The 18,726-nt window shown below is 31.8% G+C and overlaps 1 protein-coding gene across 3 annotated transcripts in view; it reads left to right on the top strand.

Annotated features, from left to right (window-relative positions):
• The window catches only part of Sema3a (semaphorin 3A), a 447,522-nt gene that overhangs the window by 281,887 nt on the left and 146,909 nt on the right, over positions 1–18,726 (top strand). The gene's annotated exons all lie outside the window — the stretch shown is intronic.

The following is an 18,726-nucleotide window of genomic DNA, read 5'->3' as shown; positions in this document are numbered from 1 at the left end:
GCTCTTTCTGAAATAAAATTGAACCACGAATTGATCATGTTTTGAGGATCAACTTATGATCTTTATGCCTGTTTTTATTCTTTCTAGTGTGAAAATTATTGCTTTCCAATATGGAACTTCTACACACTGGTTTCAGGGACCCCCTCCAGCTTTCTAACAGAAAAATGTCCAAATTATGAAACTTACATTATTAAGCCCATTAGAACACCGTTGTTCATACCCAGCTAGCAAGTAAGTCATTATCTACAGCTAATGGCAAAATTGGGTCTTTCTAGCCCTCAAATTATTGGAAGCATTAATGCTTAGATTGCATCAAGCATTGCTAAAAGATCCTAACCATATTTTTTGACAGTTTATTCTGTGATTGAATTATAGTATCGTTAAGTAACGCACTTTTCCAACTGCAAATTGCCTTAATGTTGGAATGCTTTTCTCTAACTGGTGTGAAGAGGTGGTGTTCTAATTTTATTTCCTCCACAATTACTATGTCAGCTCCCTTGGAAATAAGGCAAGAGTAGACTGACAGAGCTTTATGTAGGAGTTTTGCATCTAAAGTGTTTTACTATTTAACAAGATTTATGTGTAATATTTCTTGTGGAGAAATACATTTGTAAATACCAGTACTTACAGAAACCTCACCACACTTCCTTTAAATTACTTTAAAATTTAAAAAAAAGGCACTGAAAAAGAATTTTTTAAAAATATGGTCCTTACAAAATGTAGCAGTTTGGGATGAACTATTTCTATAGGTATTGAAATAATTGTTCAGTATCACCATAACTATATCAAACATTAAAATATTTAGAATTTTACAAATATTGCATATTTAGCACCTTGGTAAACAATTTGAAGTAGATGTTCACTCTATTTATTTTGGTATGGTAACTGATTTTTCTGATGCATTGCTGTAAAGAGATGAAGCTGGGCAAAAAATTAAATCCATTTCTTCAAAAAATAATTGAAAACAATAATATTGTAAATTTATGATAAAACGAAATCATCAATTATTATGTCCTTCAAGTCAAATGAGGCCTTTCTTTTTATTGCTTACTTTCCATAGAGGTCAACTTTGAAATTAATTCAAAAATTTAGGTTTCATTATACAATCTTGGGAACCATTTATTAACAAATATGTATGATTTTCTTCTTTGCTTTCATTGTGTAGATTTTTTATATTCTCTAGAAAATGTAATGTAAAAAAAAAATTGTAGGAAAAAAGTAAAATTCAGGGCACAATGACCATGTGCAATAATCAATGAAAGAACAATTGCCAATTAAATTTTTTCAGTTTTTTTAAAAATTCATAGTTCATGCAATCATTTTTTTTTTGAGCTCCAGGTGTGCCAAGTAATACATTAGCTATAGGAGGTACAAGGAAGCACAAGCATATATGGCACTACCAAAATGACACTTATGATCTAGCCGGGAGAGACATAGTAAGCAAACTACAGCAAGAATAAACATATCTAGTTCTAACATATCAGAAATGATATGAAGCAAATGGACTTCAGGAGAAAATTTAGCAGTGGGGCTTTTAAAAGTTACATCAGGCAAGATATAAATGAAAAAGTGCCATTTAAATGAGCTTAGAGTTCAAGACAGCAAAGTGAAAAGGGGAAGAAGACTAGAAGTTTCCAGACCGTCATTGTATCTGCTAAAAACCTGAGACAGAAAAGTACTATATCTCTAACTGTGTTCAGGGAGTAATTAATACGATATTAGTCATGTTGTGACAGGGACTTGAAGACAGGTAAAATGTTAGACTTTTTTCTCTCCTCTATTAAATGGGAAACACTACAAAATTTGAGCAGAGCAGTTGCACGATGTGACCCGAATTTTTAAGAGGACCTCCCTGAATCTTCTGTGTGGAATCCATTGAATGGTGAAGTCAAATCAGCAAGCTTATTTAGAATTCTGTTGCATTAGTCTAGGTAAGAGAGAAGAATATCTTGAACTATCGTGGTAGTGGTAGCAATTGAAAGACGTGTGTAGGTTTGTGATGTAAGTGTAGAATTAACTATCATTTCCAAATTTAGATAATTGCAAGAACTAAGCACTTTTCTATCAATTTCCCTAATAGTTAAAGTCTCAAACATATCTTGGAATATTAAAATTTTTGAGCTAACTGTGTACTGTAGGTCTTCAGAGTGCTATTTTCATACACACATAAAATCAATTAAAAAGGAAGAATGTAGAATTCATCTTTTAATTTTTCATAACATCTGCTCTCCAGATTCCTTTTAATCTTTATAGGTATTAGTGTGTGGTCATCAACAATATCAACAAATCCTTGCATGGAAATTCTAAAGTTAGTATTCAACAGGGCTCTGAACTCAAAGTGTTCGAGATCTTTGCAGATATTATATATCTCCACAATGAAGAGTGGTATTTCAAAAGGTGTCATTTTATAACATGGAAAATGGTTCATTTTTAAATATAAGCATTGTAAAGTATTATAAGAATTTTGGACAAGTAGAAAATTAGCAAATTTTAATATTTGAAGAAATTTTAATGATCAGCATTGTTTCTATTGCCATTCAAAAGAGTACAGTTTTTACCCATGTATACATTCTGGGTAAACTTGCATTGTGACTGAAAGCATTCAATCACTCGATCAAAATATATCATGGTTCAAAATTATAATGATGATTGCTAATTTTTCAAGAATTTAAATAAAAATAAGAGATTGCATACATATAGTTTAAGTAAATGCTGGTGTGAATAACAGTCATTTCAAGTCTGACAATAATACTATAGGTGAAAAGGTTAGTTACCAGTAAGAATTTGATAATAATGTATTGTAAAGCTAGCTTTGTGACAATGTTATACAGAGCTCCTTTAACAAAAGAAATTGAAATCCTCTAGAAAGGCTTAACATTTGATGGGTCAGGTTGGAGGTCTATGACTTCGATTCAAATAAACATGGAGGAAAAAAATCCTACTTCTATAACACACAGCTGCTAAAAAACATAATCTTCCCACATATATTTTATGTCTTTTTGACATGTGTATCTTCAATGTATACAGACTTACATACATACAAACTTTCCCACAGAAGCATGCCACATACATAGGACTGTGCATTTTTATAAATAATTACTCCCTACACCATCCAGTTAATAAATACTGAGTAATAAAACTTTTTTGTGGACTGCTTGTTTATGCAACAATAATCTAAATTATTTTTTTCTAATGGCTTACTATGAAAATGAACTCAAGTTGTACAGTAGTCAAAGATGCTATCATAGCTTGAACAGTAGCATTTTATTAAGTGTCAGGCTTTCAGAGATTCATGATTACCTGCCATGGGTAAATCTTTTAAAGTCTAAAGTTGTAATATAAAGCTCACCAAGGAAGACTTCAAACTGAGTGAAAATAAACAAGTAGTTGTCATACAGGACCCCAAAAATGCCAGACTTTGGTCAGATATATACCCCAAGAGTCAGAAAATGTAGGTTCTGTCATTCTTTCTTTTGTTCTTTGTTTTTTACCAATGTGTCATGTAAAAACCACTAAGCTTTTATTTAAGAGGATTTCAAAGAAAGAAAAAAAAAAACAATGTCTTGTTATAATTTGCAAAATCCAAATTAGAAATTGTCTTAAACTGAAAAATTGGAATCATTATAACATCTTCAGGGGGGAAAAAAGGTCTTAAAAAGTTCAGACATTACATCATTCTTTTCTTTTTAAGTTTGCCTGAGAAATATTTAGAGGCAGGTATGTGGTTTGATAGAGAGAAAGAGGTAGGATCTTGCCAGTAGCTCGTCATAAATCAGTTGTAGAGTTAAATATAGTGTTTAGAACAAAAACTGAGTTTCCTGAATCTTTCTTATCCCTGCAGTTTAACTAGATGCATTGGAAAGCAAAATACATAACATGTTGATTTAACCATAAGAAAAAAGTTTGTCAACATAATTTTAACAAAATATCAGATTTCATTAGCAAATAATAGATTGCATACCTTTAAAGTATTTATTAGAAATTTTACAATAGAAATACATTAAAACATTTTGACTTTGACCTTCCTTATCCTCCCTCATGAGATTAAAATAAGGTAGTGGTGCAGAGAGGAAACCAATAATGCAGGCCAAGGAGTCTGCATTCAGTTACCCCTAAGATAATGCTTGATATAATCTGACACAATTTAGTATCTGACCAACAGAAATCCCCAAAGTGCAAAAGACAGCCTATTTGAGGTCAAGTGTTTTTGTTGAGTTATTTGGGAAGAATGAAACACACCTGCTCAAAGCACAGCAACTTCTTAAAATGTGGAAGCTACGGACTAGTAAGGTATAGAGTTTGATGAAAGCTAAAATTCATCCCAATTATCCCAGAATGCATGGAGTAAATAAAAAATAGCTATAAAAATCTAATGGGAGTTGAACACATTTGAATCTAATTAAAAGAGACTCTATTTTATGTAGTCCTGGATATGCTGATCCAACCATATGAAGAATCCTGCATAATGAAAATCTTGCATGGGAAAGAGTGTTGATAGATAGGTCTTGAGTTGGAAGGATGAGGTCACTGGTTTATATCCTGAGGAGAAAACCTGGACTTATTCCATGAAAAACAGCTGCTTTTGTGAAATAATGTCTTGCACACAAATGGAATTAAACTAGCTACTGTCATTTTAAAGATTCCACAACTCTCAAAGAGAGGTGGACGTTTGGACTCAAGCATTTCAGACATGCTGCTTCAGCACAAAAATATAATTTTCCTTGAAATAAATCAATAACAGAAGACTTGACCAGAAATATATTGATATGGATTTTTTAAAAATATTGTCTCAAAGTGGTTTATGTTTTATTTTCAGTTATAGTTATAGGATTGAAATTCTAGGAAACCATCCAAAATTTAAATTCAAACTTTGTGAATTAACCAGTTTTGACTAAATTAGAAATTAAATATTTATTGTATTCATTTCATCACCTTTCTCAAGGTTCTATTTATTATTTATTCTTTAGTTTAGAAATTTGTACTAAAAACCCACAAAATTCATAGGAAGGAATATATTAAAAATGTAGGGCATTGTTTTTATAGTACTCTTACCCTCCAAAAAATAGTAATGGCAAATATTAGAGTTCAAAGAAAGAAATTGGTTTGTCTTCATTTTTCAAAATAATTATATTAGGCAATATTCACATATCTAAAATAATTTCCACCAGAGTGTTTTTCCCAAAACATTTAACACCTCTATACTTTTTTTCATATATTCCATCATGTTTTTAACAATCAAGATTTTACATCAATACAATTCTATCCCCCTAAACATTCATTGAAAATATGAGTTCTGTTATAAGAAAAAAAAAAGGGGGAGAGGGGCTTCTATGTCCTACATAGCTTGTAAACACGGAATTCAATATAAGTTTTTTAACAAAAATTTTATGGCTAGACCTCCAAAGTCTTTAATATGCTAACTCGAAGTATAATATCATGAAATATCCATTACTGCCATAAATTCATTTTTCTATCCTTTGTAAAGCATCAAAGGAAACTGATGTTTGATGACACATACCAGTAAAGGATCATTTATTCATTAATATGCATGTTTGCTTTCAGCAAGCCAAAAACCAGAGTTCTTTAAAAAATATGTACTTACATATATATGTCAAATATCATATAATTTACAGAGAAAATAGTTTCTAGCTTTTGCTTGGGATACTTCAGATTTTTTGCCAAAATGTATTGCCTGTTTACTTGTCTGTGTAATAGCCTTAGAAGTATGGTAGAAGAGAGAGAGAACACAAAAGTCTATATGATTCAAATTCACTAAAGTAACATTTTGAATCTCAAATAATATGCCTTTCTCAAAGGTGAAATTTATGGTAGAATTGTTTCTATGACAACAACAAACATTTAGGGGAAAAAAAGGCCACAAAAATAGTTTAAATCCAAGTTTAAGTATCTATTTAAATATGGAGAATACTGTAAGAGCCTTCTTAAATTTTTCTTCCTATTTCTTTTTTTGGGGGGCGGGGGGCATCATACAATTATAAGAATTTTATAGTGAACAATAACCACACTGCAGGGTATATGGAAACAACGTGTGTTTTTTTCTGAACATTACAACTACAGATAGTTCAAATGCTCCCTCTTTCTTTGATGTCTACAAAGATGATAAGCAACTGTGTATGTGTATGGAAGGTGTGCCTTCCCTGACAAGCTCACATTGCTGGAGTCTGTTGATAATTGGTACTTTCCCAACAAGAGCATTTTCAACTACCTGAAACACGACTTTCAAAGCAATATCACTTACTGGTTCTTGACAGCTAATGAAGTGGCAAAGCTAGGCTGACAAACTCCAGAGCTTACCAAAAGGGTAGGTGCAGCATTTTTTTGAAGATTCTGAATTACTAAATGAGGTGGAAGTCATTACCTTCATCAAACAAACTCAACTGTGAACTTTTCAACTAATTTCTAGATTTTTTTTTTTTAAGTTGAAGTTGACTTTTCCACCTTGAATACTTGGAAATGATAAAACAATGGAATTATAATTGGAAAAGCTAGACTTGTTTTTCTTCCCTCAGTTCTCCAATTCTACTAGTTTCTACAACTTTTTGACTTTTATCCGTAGTGACATTTAGCTTAATAAGAAACAAATGCCTCTTTTAAATAATTTCTTTATAGGAAAATATAATAAAACAAATTTTAAAAATCTTGGAAATGTTATAAAAAATATATTGCCACTTAGGTAGGTACACACCAAACATACAACAGCTTTTAATGCAAGTTTTGTGAGGCAGAAGAACATATGTTGTTATTTTCATAACAATTTATTAATTTGAGAGAGAAGTTAAAAAATAATACCTACCAGGTGTCATCAAAGAAATGTTTCAATTTTGAATATATAAAATTATTTTCAATAATTTAATCCAAAGTTTATTAATAAACTATACTATAAAGAAGTGACTTTTCAGAGATACCCTTATTTTAATTTTTACATGCAAAATTAATAATTACCTAGGAAATGAAAGAATTAAGACATCGGGGATATTAGATAATGTTTTTGATGCTTTCAGTTGCTCACACTGAACCACTGGAGGGTTTATTAGAACTTCCTAGCATGAACACATTTGTTCTTCCTTAAATATGAGGGAAAATCGTACCCTTGTTATTCTCCACCTTCAGACTAATGGGAGTCTCATTTTGAATTAGTGTAGTGACCAGCAGGGATTTAAAGCAGATCTTATTTCACTCTAAACAATGTTAATGACTTGTAATTCTAACATTGTTATTAGTGTTTTGTTTTTGTAAAAAGGACACAATCACATTTCTGTGAAGTATAGGAGGAAATTTGATGAGAAAATAGCTTATGCCACTCTCCCTCTGCCCCCAATCTTGAAGATGTAGTAAATCTGATTCTGAATTAGGCTTTTGTCCTTATGGGAATAAATGTCTGTGTGTCCTGCAATGGTCTAGTGAATCTTTACTGTCTATTGTCCTGTCTAGCCCAGAGGTGTGCTTGATTTAATGGGCCCTGAGAGAGCAGGGATTTTCAGCAAACTAGCTGGATTTTTAGCTTTATTCTTGGGGAATCATGAGTTGTCCTTAGGGGTCTTAAACCAAACCTGGCTCACATTATATTTAACTTCAATCCCAGAACATTTCTAACCATGAACTAATTTTAGAATATTATATTTATGGCAGAAATACTTGGAAAATAAATGGAACAATCTACATAGATCTCATTTGCTTCATAAGAGAAAAATGCTTAAATTGTTTTTTAAATTTTTTCCTGTTCCATCAAAATATATCTAGAATAAATCCTATCAGGTAAGTTTTGCAAAAAATTATTTACAAAGAGCTGGATTTAGGAGAACTTTCTCCTACCAAATTTATCTATATGACAATTTCATATTTCCTCCTTTTATTTGTAAATATAGACAACTTACATAATGTCAATAAATTGTTGTGCACAAATTTTATTAGGGAATCGGATTTAATTGTTTAAAAAATTGTGAAATGTATCCATTCTAAAATTAAAACACACTATTATTAAAGAAAAATTTATAGTATGCCATCTTAATATAGGACGTCACTCTCAGTAAGACCACAGTGTCCCCAGAATACATTGCATATATCTTCTAGAGATTCTTAAATTCATTGGTCTTCAACACACTCTTCTACCATCTTTTTCTCATCTTTCTGCAGAGAATTCTGATCCTAACAAAATGCTTTCATCAATAAGCCAGAAATCTTCATAATGAAATTTTAAATTCTAGTTAAAGAAGCAGGACAAGCTAGGTATGCCATCTGAATAATCTCTACAATCCCCTAATCCCACCCCTAATCCCCTACCCCACCATACCACCAAATAAAGGATGGAAGAAAACAACCACCAACCACGCCTTTCTGATTTGGTTACTTGATTGATCCTGGAATATGGTCCCTGTGATCTCTTGTAACCAAGTCTCACTCTCACAATAGGAATTAAATAGAAGCTTATATCAAATCAAAAAGAGGCATCCATGAACATGCAAATGAATATGTTCTCTAGTATGCTTGTATGTAAACATACCAGAGAACAGTTTTTATCAGCGAATAAGGAAAACTTTCTTCCTAACACAAATGTGTGCTGAAATGGAAATATACTAGATGGAGTATTCAATATTTTTCTTTAATAAAAGCTCATTTTCTTCAGTTTTAGAACAATTCAAATATATTATTCTTAAGTGGTTTTTAATGAAAATTCTTATAGTGGACATGCAACAGATAATGGGTAAAGGTTGTTCATCACTATTTTATTCTCTGTATGTGATTTATTTTCTACAGTTTTACTATATTATACCATTAGTAAATGTCCAAAAACCTGCTTTCTTGTAACTATGTGAAATATAGTTGCGTGAAGAACACACTAAAACACATGCTGTGCTACATGTAACTAATCGGCCAAGATTATCTGAAAAATTAGATATTTTTCACTGTATGAAACAGTCAAGCCTCTTCTTTTCCTCTTTGCTAATGATAATACAATGATCACCATTCATTGTTATTTAATAAACACTTGATGGGGGACTAACTGATAAGGAGTATCATAAATTATTAAGACATAAGTATCAAAAATAAAGTTTTTAATCTCCAGATTACTAGCCCATAATACAAAACACTAAAAAAAAGTTAAAAGAAGTACTTAATGCTTTAATATTAAATTTTTACAGACTATCTTACACAGAAATGAGTGATCAATAGAAATGCATATTGAATTAGCTGTTTTAATCCACATTAAAATACTTAGTTACCTTATGTAATTCCATTTAAGCTATTTTTATTCTTCCAAAGCAAAGTAAATAAATGAGTAAAAACCACTTATTTTGTAAAATTGTTAGCAACTATCATTTTTTTTCTATATACCTGTGCCACAAGCTATTATGTATGAATAACAGTGATCAGGCAGCAAAAAATAAGAAAAAAAATAAAGCCAATTTTTTTAAAAAAAATTTATTTAGGAAGAGGATGTGTGAAAAGCACAGGTGCCCTATTTAAAAAAATTATTTAGGAAGAGCATTGAATTTATACCTAGATCTGATTTCAGTATGACTTCTTCAACTAATGGTAGGGTTACTTATGTTTTTATACATGCAAGTGGTCAGACTTTTGGTCTAAAGATCCTTTTTGATCTCTTGATTCAATAATTAATTATCAAGTTAGCTATTTCCTCTACATAATTTGACTTATATGGCACTGTGCTAACCTTTGTATTTGAGGGCATGTTCCCTGACACTCATGCAGCAGACTGGCATGCAATTAATTCACTTCTGTGTGTTTTTATTAAAGCACAGTGGGGCATCAGAGGGGAGAGTAATACCTGCTAATTCTCAATCCTTCCATGAAAGGTAGCTTCCAACTGAACTCTGAAGTACAAGAAAGAATAAGGAAGGGCAGGCAAGGGTTACAGAAGAGTTAATTGGCCATTTGAATTGTGGAAACTCATAGAAAGCAGCATAAAATAAGATAGCTAGGAAAGATTAGGCATGGCAGCTTTTTTTGGATGGCATTAAGGTAAAGGTGGTGGGTATGCTGTGTTTTATTTTGAGAAAATATTAAATTTTTGAAATATATTCTGGTTAATTTATACGGTGATGAATTGAAGAGCATAATAAAATTGAGAGAAATTATGGATAGAGGACCAGATAAGTTATTGTTACAATAGTCTCTGTGTTCAACCCTACTGACAAAAGAGAACTCAAATGAAATCTGCCAATGTGATTGTTATATGTAAAACAATGTACATTGCTCAGCATGTGAAATTAAAATTAGCCATATTATTGTAATTTTTATAATTAGTTTGTAAAATTTTGATATGATTTAATGAGTCAATTGAGCTTAATGTGTAGCTAATTGGAAAAGCTAGTATGTTGCCTGGCATATAATGTATATTGTACCAATATATGTATATTCTCAATTTTTCTTCAATGTTTAATATTACATTTATTACTAAGAGTGTTTTCTTGCATCTTAAGAAATAGAATGTATTTCAAATAATATTTATTGAGATTCATGCTTCTATGTGCCATAACTATTAATCATGCCAGGAACCAACCATTTCTAAGGTTAAACCTACAAAAATAACCAAAACCAACATATGAGGAGCACTCTGGAGATAATGCAGTGAACAATCTACATATGTAATGGGCACTGTTTCACAAAGAAAGCAGGATGCATTATTTCTTGGAAAGTCACAGAGTGCCTAGTAGAGACGAAACCTGAACACTAAAAGTGAATCTCCTCACCATGCAGGTGAGGGTGAAAGAAACAGAGCTCTGGGGAGTGGGGGGAGAACATTCTAATCTGTGAACAAGAAGTGGTATTTCATTGAGTGAATTGGAAATAATCCTGTGTGTGTAAATGTAATATATTTGTATATTGTAGTATATATAGGTAATCACACATTCACACATACACTTACACCTACTTTGTTGGTAAATGAGAAAAAAAAAACAAGTGTAGAAAACATGCAGAACTGAAATCACAGAGATATTGATAATCTCTAGGCATAATTTTAGGATTGAAGCAATTTTGTTTCAAAGAAGTAGGAGGTCCACCTGAATTCTTCCTTTTTCTATATGGCTCAGATTTTCTGCTTGGATACCAAATATATTCTTTCTTGATTTAGTGAATTCCATAATTATTCCTTTTGTAAGATTAGATTTTACTAGAAGATGGTAATGCTTCAGTCTGTAGATTCAAGGGTATTTTAAACTTAAGTCTATAGATATCTTTCATTTAATCTCAACATCTCTTTCAAGTCAAATTTGATTTTATTATTACTTTGTTTGAAATTTTGCTAACCAGATTAATCCTCCTCTTTCCTATTCACATTTTGGTGAACTATTTTCCTCTTTCTCACAGTGAGGGGATAAGGTGGAAGACTTCAAAGCCTCCATTTCTATGCGAAAGCACACTCCAAAGTCTTTAACATATTTTCTTGTGGGAACAAACTCCACTACATTTTTCCCATATTTTGATGATTGGTATGTTTCTCATTAAGCTGCATTAGAGATACCCTGTGATGTCATCTGGGTTCACTCCTGCCTTCACTCCACTTTACCTATATGCTATCCTTGGGTAGACAAATAATGCACACAATGAATGGTGTGTGTGTGTGTGTGTGTGTGTGTGTGTGTGTTTGAGTGATTAGAACAGTCCCTGATGTGCATGTGTTAAAGATGATGCATTGTACTTTAGCTCCAGATGCACTTTTTATGGATATTTTTCAATAATACTATAGTGTCATCAGCTCTCATTTTTTACTAACTCTTTCTTACCTAGATTATAACATCCTATGTAAAAAAAATTTCAAGCTTCACTCTGATATATTATTTTAATATTTGATATCCCATTGGTGTTTTTGCTATCTTCAGTTAACATGTATATTTTCCTCTTTTGTTCTTGTTTTCTTTTTGTCCCCAAGAGATTCAAAGGAAGTATATAGAAGAAAAATGTCTTTCCTCCATCATCTTTCACCAGTAGAAAGTGTGTTTCTTTTGTAGAAAGGTTCATCTGGAGGCAGGACCTCATGTGGCTTGTTAGTATAAACCTAGAGAGGAAGTTCCGTTAGAAGATAGTTACAATAATTCAGGAAAGATACAGGGAGTTAAACTATTAGCAGTGAGTATGTAAGCAAAAGAAAACATAGGACAAATTATTGTGGTGAACAAAACTGGAGGGATAGATTGGCTGTATGGATGATGAAAGGCTCTGGCTAGCATGGATATATGGATGAGTGATACTTATAAGCAACATAAAACATGCAGAAAGTTGATGATGTCAGTATGGAAAGAAAAAAAGGGAGTAAACTCTACTTAAGTCATGCAGACTCTGAGATGTTTGTGCAACATCTAAATAGAGGTTTTTAGTAAGCCTTTGTTTGGCCTGTGGAGGAAAATATGTCTTAGAAGACATATATTTGAGACATGTCAAAATACTGTTAGTGGTGAAAGCTCCAATTGTAGATAAGATTGCCCACAGAGTTATTATTGTATAAAAAGACCAAGTGGAAAGTAAATAAAATAATATAAATATTTAAGACACCGTTAATTGAAGTAAGTAACATGAGAGTAAGAGATAACCAAAGTTCTCAACAATAAGAACTTAATATTCTGCAAAATGTACTTTTTTAAAAAAGATACTACAGAGAAAAGCAAGAAGAGTCTGACCTCACGTTTCAGATAGAAATGGATATCTTGACTTCCCAGAATATTTGCTTTATGACCAAGGGCATTTCCAATAGCCTATCTCAATCAGTTTCCTTATGAGATAAACAATAGGGAAGAAGAATTCCAACCTCACAGCATTGTGAGGCATAAATATATATTCACATACATCATTCCACAGTTTCTGGCACATAATAGGCACTTATGATGTGGTACCCTGTGTTCTTCCTTATTTGTATCATCTGGTCTTTACTAATGTCCTCTGAATGTGAGGCTCTGCCACACCTCTCTCTTCTGGAGAAAGTCCTGTACATTTTTTTTTTTTAAGGCCAGGTTTAATCCCCTAGCACCTTCTCTGAGGATCATTTGCTTCTCAGTGTGGCATTATTTTTTCCCTTCTATTAGTTTCCACAGCTCTTGTTATCCTCTTTTCATTGTTGTTGATTTAGTGTTTGTTTCTCCAAGAATATTTGTCTACCTTTCTATCAAAGTTCTATTCTTCTCCATACTCCACATACTTTTAACCAAAGTATATGTGTTGTACATGATAAGGAATTAATGTTTGTTGAATTAGCAGATGAATGACCACTAAATGATAAAAATTGAATTAATCAGATTAATTGGTGAACAAATAATTTTCTGTATATGTTTTTCTTATTATAAAGAATAGAAAATAGATTAATATCACTGATATCTTGCTCTTGATGCTTTACGAGAACATGTGGGTGAGTGCACTTTCTCTCCCTGACAGAGTGTTTTAGGATGCTTGAATATTGTATGAGGTCTAAAAGTGGAGAAACTGTGGTTAGGCTAGGAATGGACCTGTACTCGGCCAAAGCTCAAGTGTGGGCAAGTCATACCTAGATTAGGGAGTCTAAGTCAAAAAGTTGATTATTCACATAAACTACCAAAAAAAAAAAAATAGTGGAAGAGAGTCCTGGCATAAGATTGATGGAATAGAGACATTAGAGATAAGCCCACCAGCAAATGCAAAAAGATAAGTCAGTTATCTTCAGTTGAGAATGGGTGAACTTTATGCATATTTTAGGGGTTACTTCTATTGAAATCAAAAGATAAATTATCTTTCTAAATATATTCATGCAATACTTACCCAAATTTCTAAATTGAAATTGAGAGAATATTCTTAGCATGACTAAATAAATAAAAGCATATAGATAAATAAATAAAAACACTCATATGACTCTATCTACGCATGACATGGTCCGTTGGCCCAAAATGGTAAGAGTGTAATTTGTCAATTGCACAGTTTGTATTAGGGCAGTACTTGCCAAACACCAGCCAGTGGAAAGGTACTAACTGCACAGAAAAAAATTTAAAATTACTACTTGGTGAAATAAAAATAAAGTGAAGATATTATGACTTTTCCCTTTGTATAACTCATTCATCTGTGAACATTATCCTTTGTTTTTTGTCCTCTCTGTTAATTTTCCTAGTAAAATAAAATACTGCTTCATTTTTATATAAAATAATAATGAGGGTAAATAGCACTTGATTTTGTTGTCTTCTTTTTACAATGCAACAAAAAGTTGTGCTTCTGCCTGTTTTTTTAAATATTTATTTTTTAGTTTTAGGTTAACACTATTTCTTTATTTTATATTTATGTGGTGCTGAGGATCGAATCCATTGCCATATGCATACTAGGCAAGCACTCTACCACTGAGCCACAACCCCAGCCCCTCTGCCTGTTTTACTTTTGGATTTTTTTTTTCTTTGCCTGAGAAATTTTAAAAAAGGTCAAAGAAGCACTGAAATATATGATCCAAAAAATTTTGGACTTTACTGAACTTTCCAATATTTACAAATATCAAGATGTGGTTATCATTTAGCCAAAATGTTTTGGCATCTTATAGACCTAGCCTTGAAAATTTTAAAAGGGATGTTTAGCTGTTCTATGAAAAGGACAAAGTTCAAGTCATGGAAAAAGAATGTAAGCTGAGAGCCACCAATGAATACACACAATTCATTTGAATCCAGCAACTGGTGAGGTCCTATTACTGTTCTTACTATAAAACTTGGAAAAAAAATAGAGAGAGGTATCGGAAGTCAGAAAAATAAAGAACAGGGTGGCCATTGTTTGGATTTGAAGGTCAAGTGTACAGGAGTGCTCCATCCTACTATAAAAAGGTCCAGGATCTGAGAAGTCTTAGATATCTTAGAAATCAGTATTCATTTCACTATCTTTTCTAGAATCTGACCCAGTCACTGTAATCATTTGTGTAAATATCTGTTTATCCTAAAAACAATCAGAACACCACAGGAACTATGCAATTTTATTATGTAGAGGTGAATCATCATGTGTGGTTTTGATATAATTTTCCTACCTTTTTTTATAAATTTCTAATGTCTAAGAACATTATTTTATATTATCTTATTAGTTTATAAAATAATTTTCAATATCTTAAATAATGTACTGACAGTGACTGCTGCTAATGACTTCCTTTGCCCCCCCCTCCCCGCCAAATGAATATACATTAAAGATCATAATGAATTCAGGGGAAAGGGCAAACCTGCACAAATATAAATAAATAAATAAATAGAATGAATTAGAATTGACTTGCTATAAAAGATTACAGCTTTTCTCCTATGATAATTTGGTAGTATATTCTCATTATAGGACTTATTAGTTATACTTTCTTTTGCTATTTGTTATTAGATTAAATAGAAATTATTATCATTAAAAGAGTTACAATTTTCAGGAGACTGTTTTTTGTAACTTTATCATAAGAGAAGGTGACCTATTTGTAATGGATGACACTTTTATTTGAAATTACATGAATCAATTTTTTTTTTTCCCCTGTGGTAATGGTTGATACTTATTGAGCTCCAACTGCTTGCCTGGGTTTACAATCAATTTATCTTCCATTTTGTTGTTGAACAAAGTACAATGACTCTAAATTATTTGGTAAATCTAAAATAAACAGAATACTTCTTTAATCACTTTTCAAATTTAAGAACATATTATTCATTAAAGAGTGCTTTTTCTAAGATGGCATCTTTGATTATAATCTTACATTTATTTCACTTTACAACTGACACAGCACATAGAAATTGAAGTAATGTCTCAACCAGAAAAAAAAAAAAAGCCCCAATACTACCCAGAGAGAATTCACACCTTTAAAAAAGCTTTAATCTTATCAGATTCACCATAGCTGAATTGACTCTATGGGAATTTGTATTTTTTTTTTAAATAGCATTTTGTTGTTCTTTGTTCTTTGACTGGATATGAGTACAGGCAATTTTGAGAAGGTAGAGGAATGTTAACCAGCATCTCACATTACTGAATATTTATTTTAGTTTCATCAAAAGTTTATGTCATCACAAGGTTTAAATAACAGAACCCCAAAAGAAATACCTAAAATTTTTAAGAGTCATTTCAAACTTGAAGCCATTTAATGTTGATTGCAGCTGAACGTGTCTACACATAGGAAAAATAAAATCACAAATTTAAATAGGGAAAAGAGAATAATGAGGAATATGAGAACTAGATTTAGAGAAAAGATGTCTGATTTTAACCCAAGCATTTTTGCCCAAGAAAACGTAAGATAGTTGAAGCGATCCAGAGTTTATCTTGTTCATTGCCAAGAGGGTCTCAGAAAGACTTCTGTCTCAGTTATAAAACTGTGCAGAAAGTTCCTGTGATTAGATTGAAATTAGAATGGAAGGAATGAAGAGATAAAAATAAGTGCATTTGAAAGCAGTGGAAAATAGCTGTTAACCAGAAAGTATTATCTGTTTTTTTTTTTTAGTGAAATAGTTCAGCAGTAATATTTTAAAATGTGTAATTTGTTTCTAATGTGATTCCATACATAAGCCATCCAAAATTTAATTTGTCTATATACAGAAACCAATAATTCTGCCCAAACTAACTTAAAAATTCAGTATATAACATATTTTTCAATTGGAAAGGTATTTTCAGTGTTTGAAATTATACTATAAAAGTGATTCTTTTTGTTGTTTAGAATTGAAGTTGTACAAAGTAACAAACAAAAAAGAATACTTTATTATATTCAGTATTATATTACATTTATATTTATCATCAACATATATCATTACATTTAGAATTGATATAGATCAAACAAAATCTCCATTGTTTTCAGTTGTTGATGGACCTTTGTTTTCTTAATTTATTTTTATGTGGTGCTGAGAATCGAACCCAGTGCTATTGATGTTAACATGCAAGCACCTTTGGTAAAGTAAGTAAAAGATATTGTATTGAGTCTACTTCACTTAGACCCTAATTTCCTGTCTGGTCAAGAAGATCAAACACAATTCATATTTACCCTCTACTATATAAACAGGTAGCCTTTGAGTATATACTATGCAAATTATTATATGCCCTTTAGATGTCACCTTAACATTATCTCTTGGAAGATATATTATGAATAAATTATTAATCTCATTTTCTAGAAATGGAGGCTCCAGCATTTAAGGAAATCATATTGGTGTGCACATCTAGGGTACAAGTACTGTGATGATGTTCCTGTGTGGGCTTATAGAGGGTTGACTCCCAAAACTGTTGCTGTAGTAGTTATTTCTGTTTAATGTCTACTTGATGATTAGAGCTCTCATATGTGGTTTTATTGTGATTTCTATTAAAATCCACTCATGCATCTTAGTTGCCCCTTTCATTTCTTAATATCTTTATGAAAATATCTTGATTTAGGCTACGCTGACATTTTTTTTTTTTAAGTTTGCCTGGCTACATATCATTTGGCTTCTCCAGTACTAGATGCCATTGTAGGTTTTACAATTTGAAGGAAGTGTGAAGGGCAGCTATTTGATAAATATATCTTCTTAACTGGCCAATCAATGCCTGAACATATTATGTAACCCCTGCCTTTAGCACCGTGCCTTTCCATCTGTACACAGAATTTTGAAATTTCAGTCATATTGACTCTGAGTAGTATTGATCTTTTTCAGTTATTTGGATGTTAGTGAAAAGAAGGCCATTTAAATTCAAATATCATGTAGTATATTCTTTCTCTGGAGACTAATAGCTCTAATTCATTTCAGCAATGACTCCTATGAATAAAACTCTTTTTTTTTTTTTGGTTCCTTTCTTTCTTTGCTTCTCTCTTTCATTCCTTTATTTGGGAGAGAAGAGTACAGGAGAGTGAGGTCAGCTCAAGATTATACTAAAGAAATCTCACGAAGAAATCAGAAATGTATCTTTAAGCTACTTGTTTACAGTTCTTGCAATATTGCCTGTAAGATAGATTAGTAGATAAAAAGATATACATTCATTGTTGACCTGATAATATGAAAAAAAAGAAGCAAATAAGTTGTAAATGATGAGCTATTAATTATATGTTTCCTGACATGAGGAAATGTTAATTCTGGCAGATAAGTCATTTGTATGAATAATTGCAGTACTTGACAGTGTGTAAAGTTGTAAGACTAACTCAAACATGCTATAACAAGAAGCTCTATAAAAATTTCTTGGAAGTTACACTTGAACTAGCTTTTAAGAGTAGGAGTTATCTTGTCCAGGTAGCATGTTGCTGTAGGAGTCAAAAGTAATGGCACAAAGGCCAAAAAGTGTACAACTATGAAGTATGTTTTCCTGCTTGACAAAGGACATGAAGCTAAGAAACACTGGTATTAGGTCTAAATTGGAATGGCCTTGACTTGACTGCCAATACTAAGTTAAGGAACATTAAGCTCTCTTGAACTTTAACCTCTATTGAAATCATATTTTTGATAACATGATGGAAGTCATTAAGAGAGAGAGATAAAGCAAGGCAATGTATCACATGAATGTAAACATGTATCACATGTTTCCTGGGTATAGGGCTAGGACAGAGAAAGGGTCTGCATTGTTACTTTCTCTCTTTGAAAGAAATTCTACATTTTGTGAATTCTGATAAAGGGTTCCTACTATGTACTGGAAAAACCTGAGGTATTAATTCAGGGAATAGTTTTGAAAAATATAGATGGTGAAAATAATGACATAATGATCCAAAAGACATATTAAAATATCTCAATAAAAAGAGACCTGAAACAACCTAGGAGATTAAGTTTTATGTTTTCTACACATTCCCTCTGCCCT

Source organism: Marmota marmota, unplaced genomic scaffold, assembly GCF_001458135.2.
Source record: "Marmota marmota marmota unplaced genomic scaffold, marMar, whole genome shotgun sequence".
NCBI classification, from domain to species: domain Eukaryota; kingdom Metazoa; phylum Chordata; class Mammalia; order Rodentia; family Sciuridae; genus Marmota; species Marmota marmota.
Note: the sequence above shows the minus strand (reverse complement) of the source record. Positions and strands in the feature narration are given on the sequence as shown.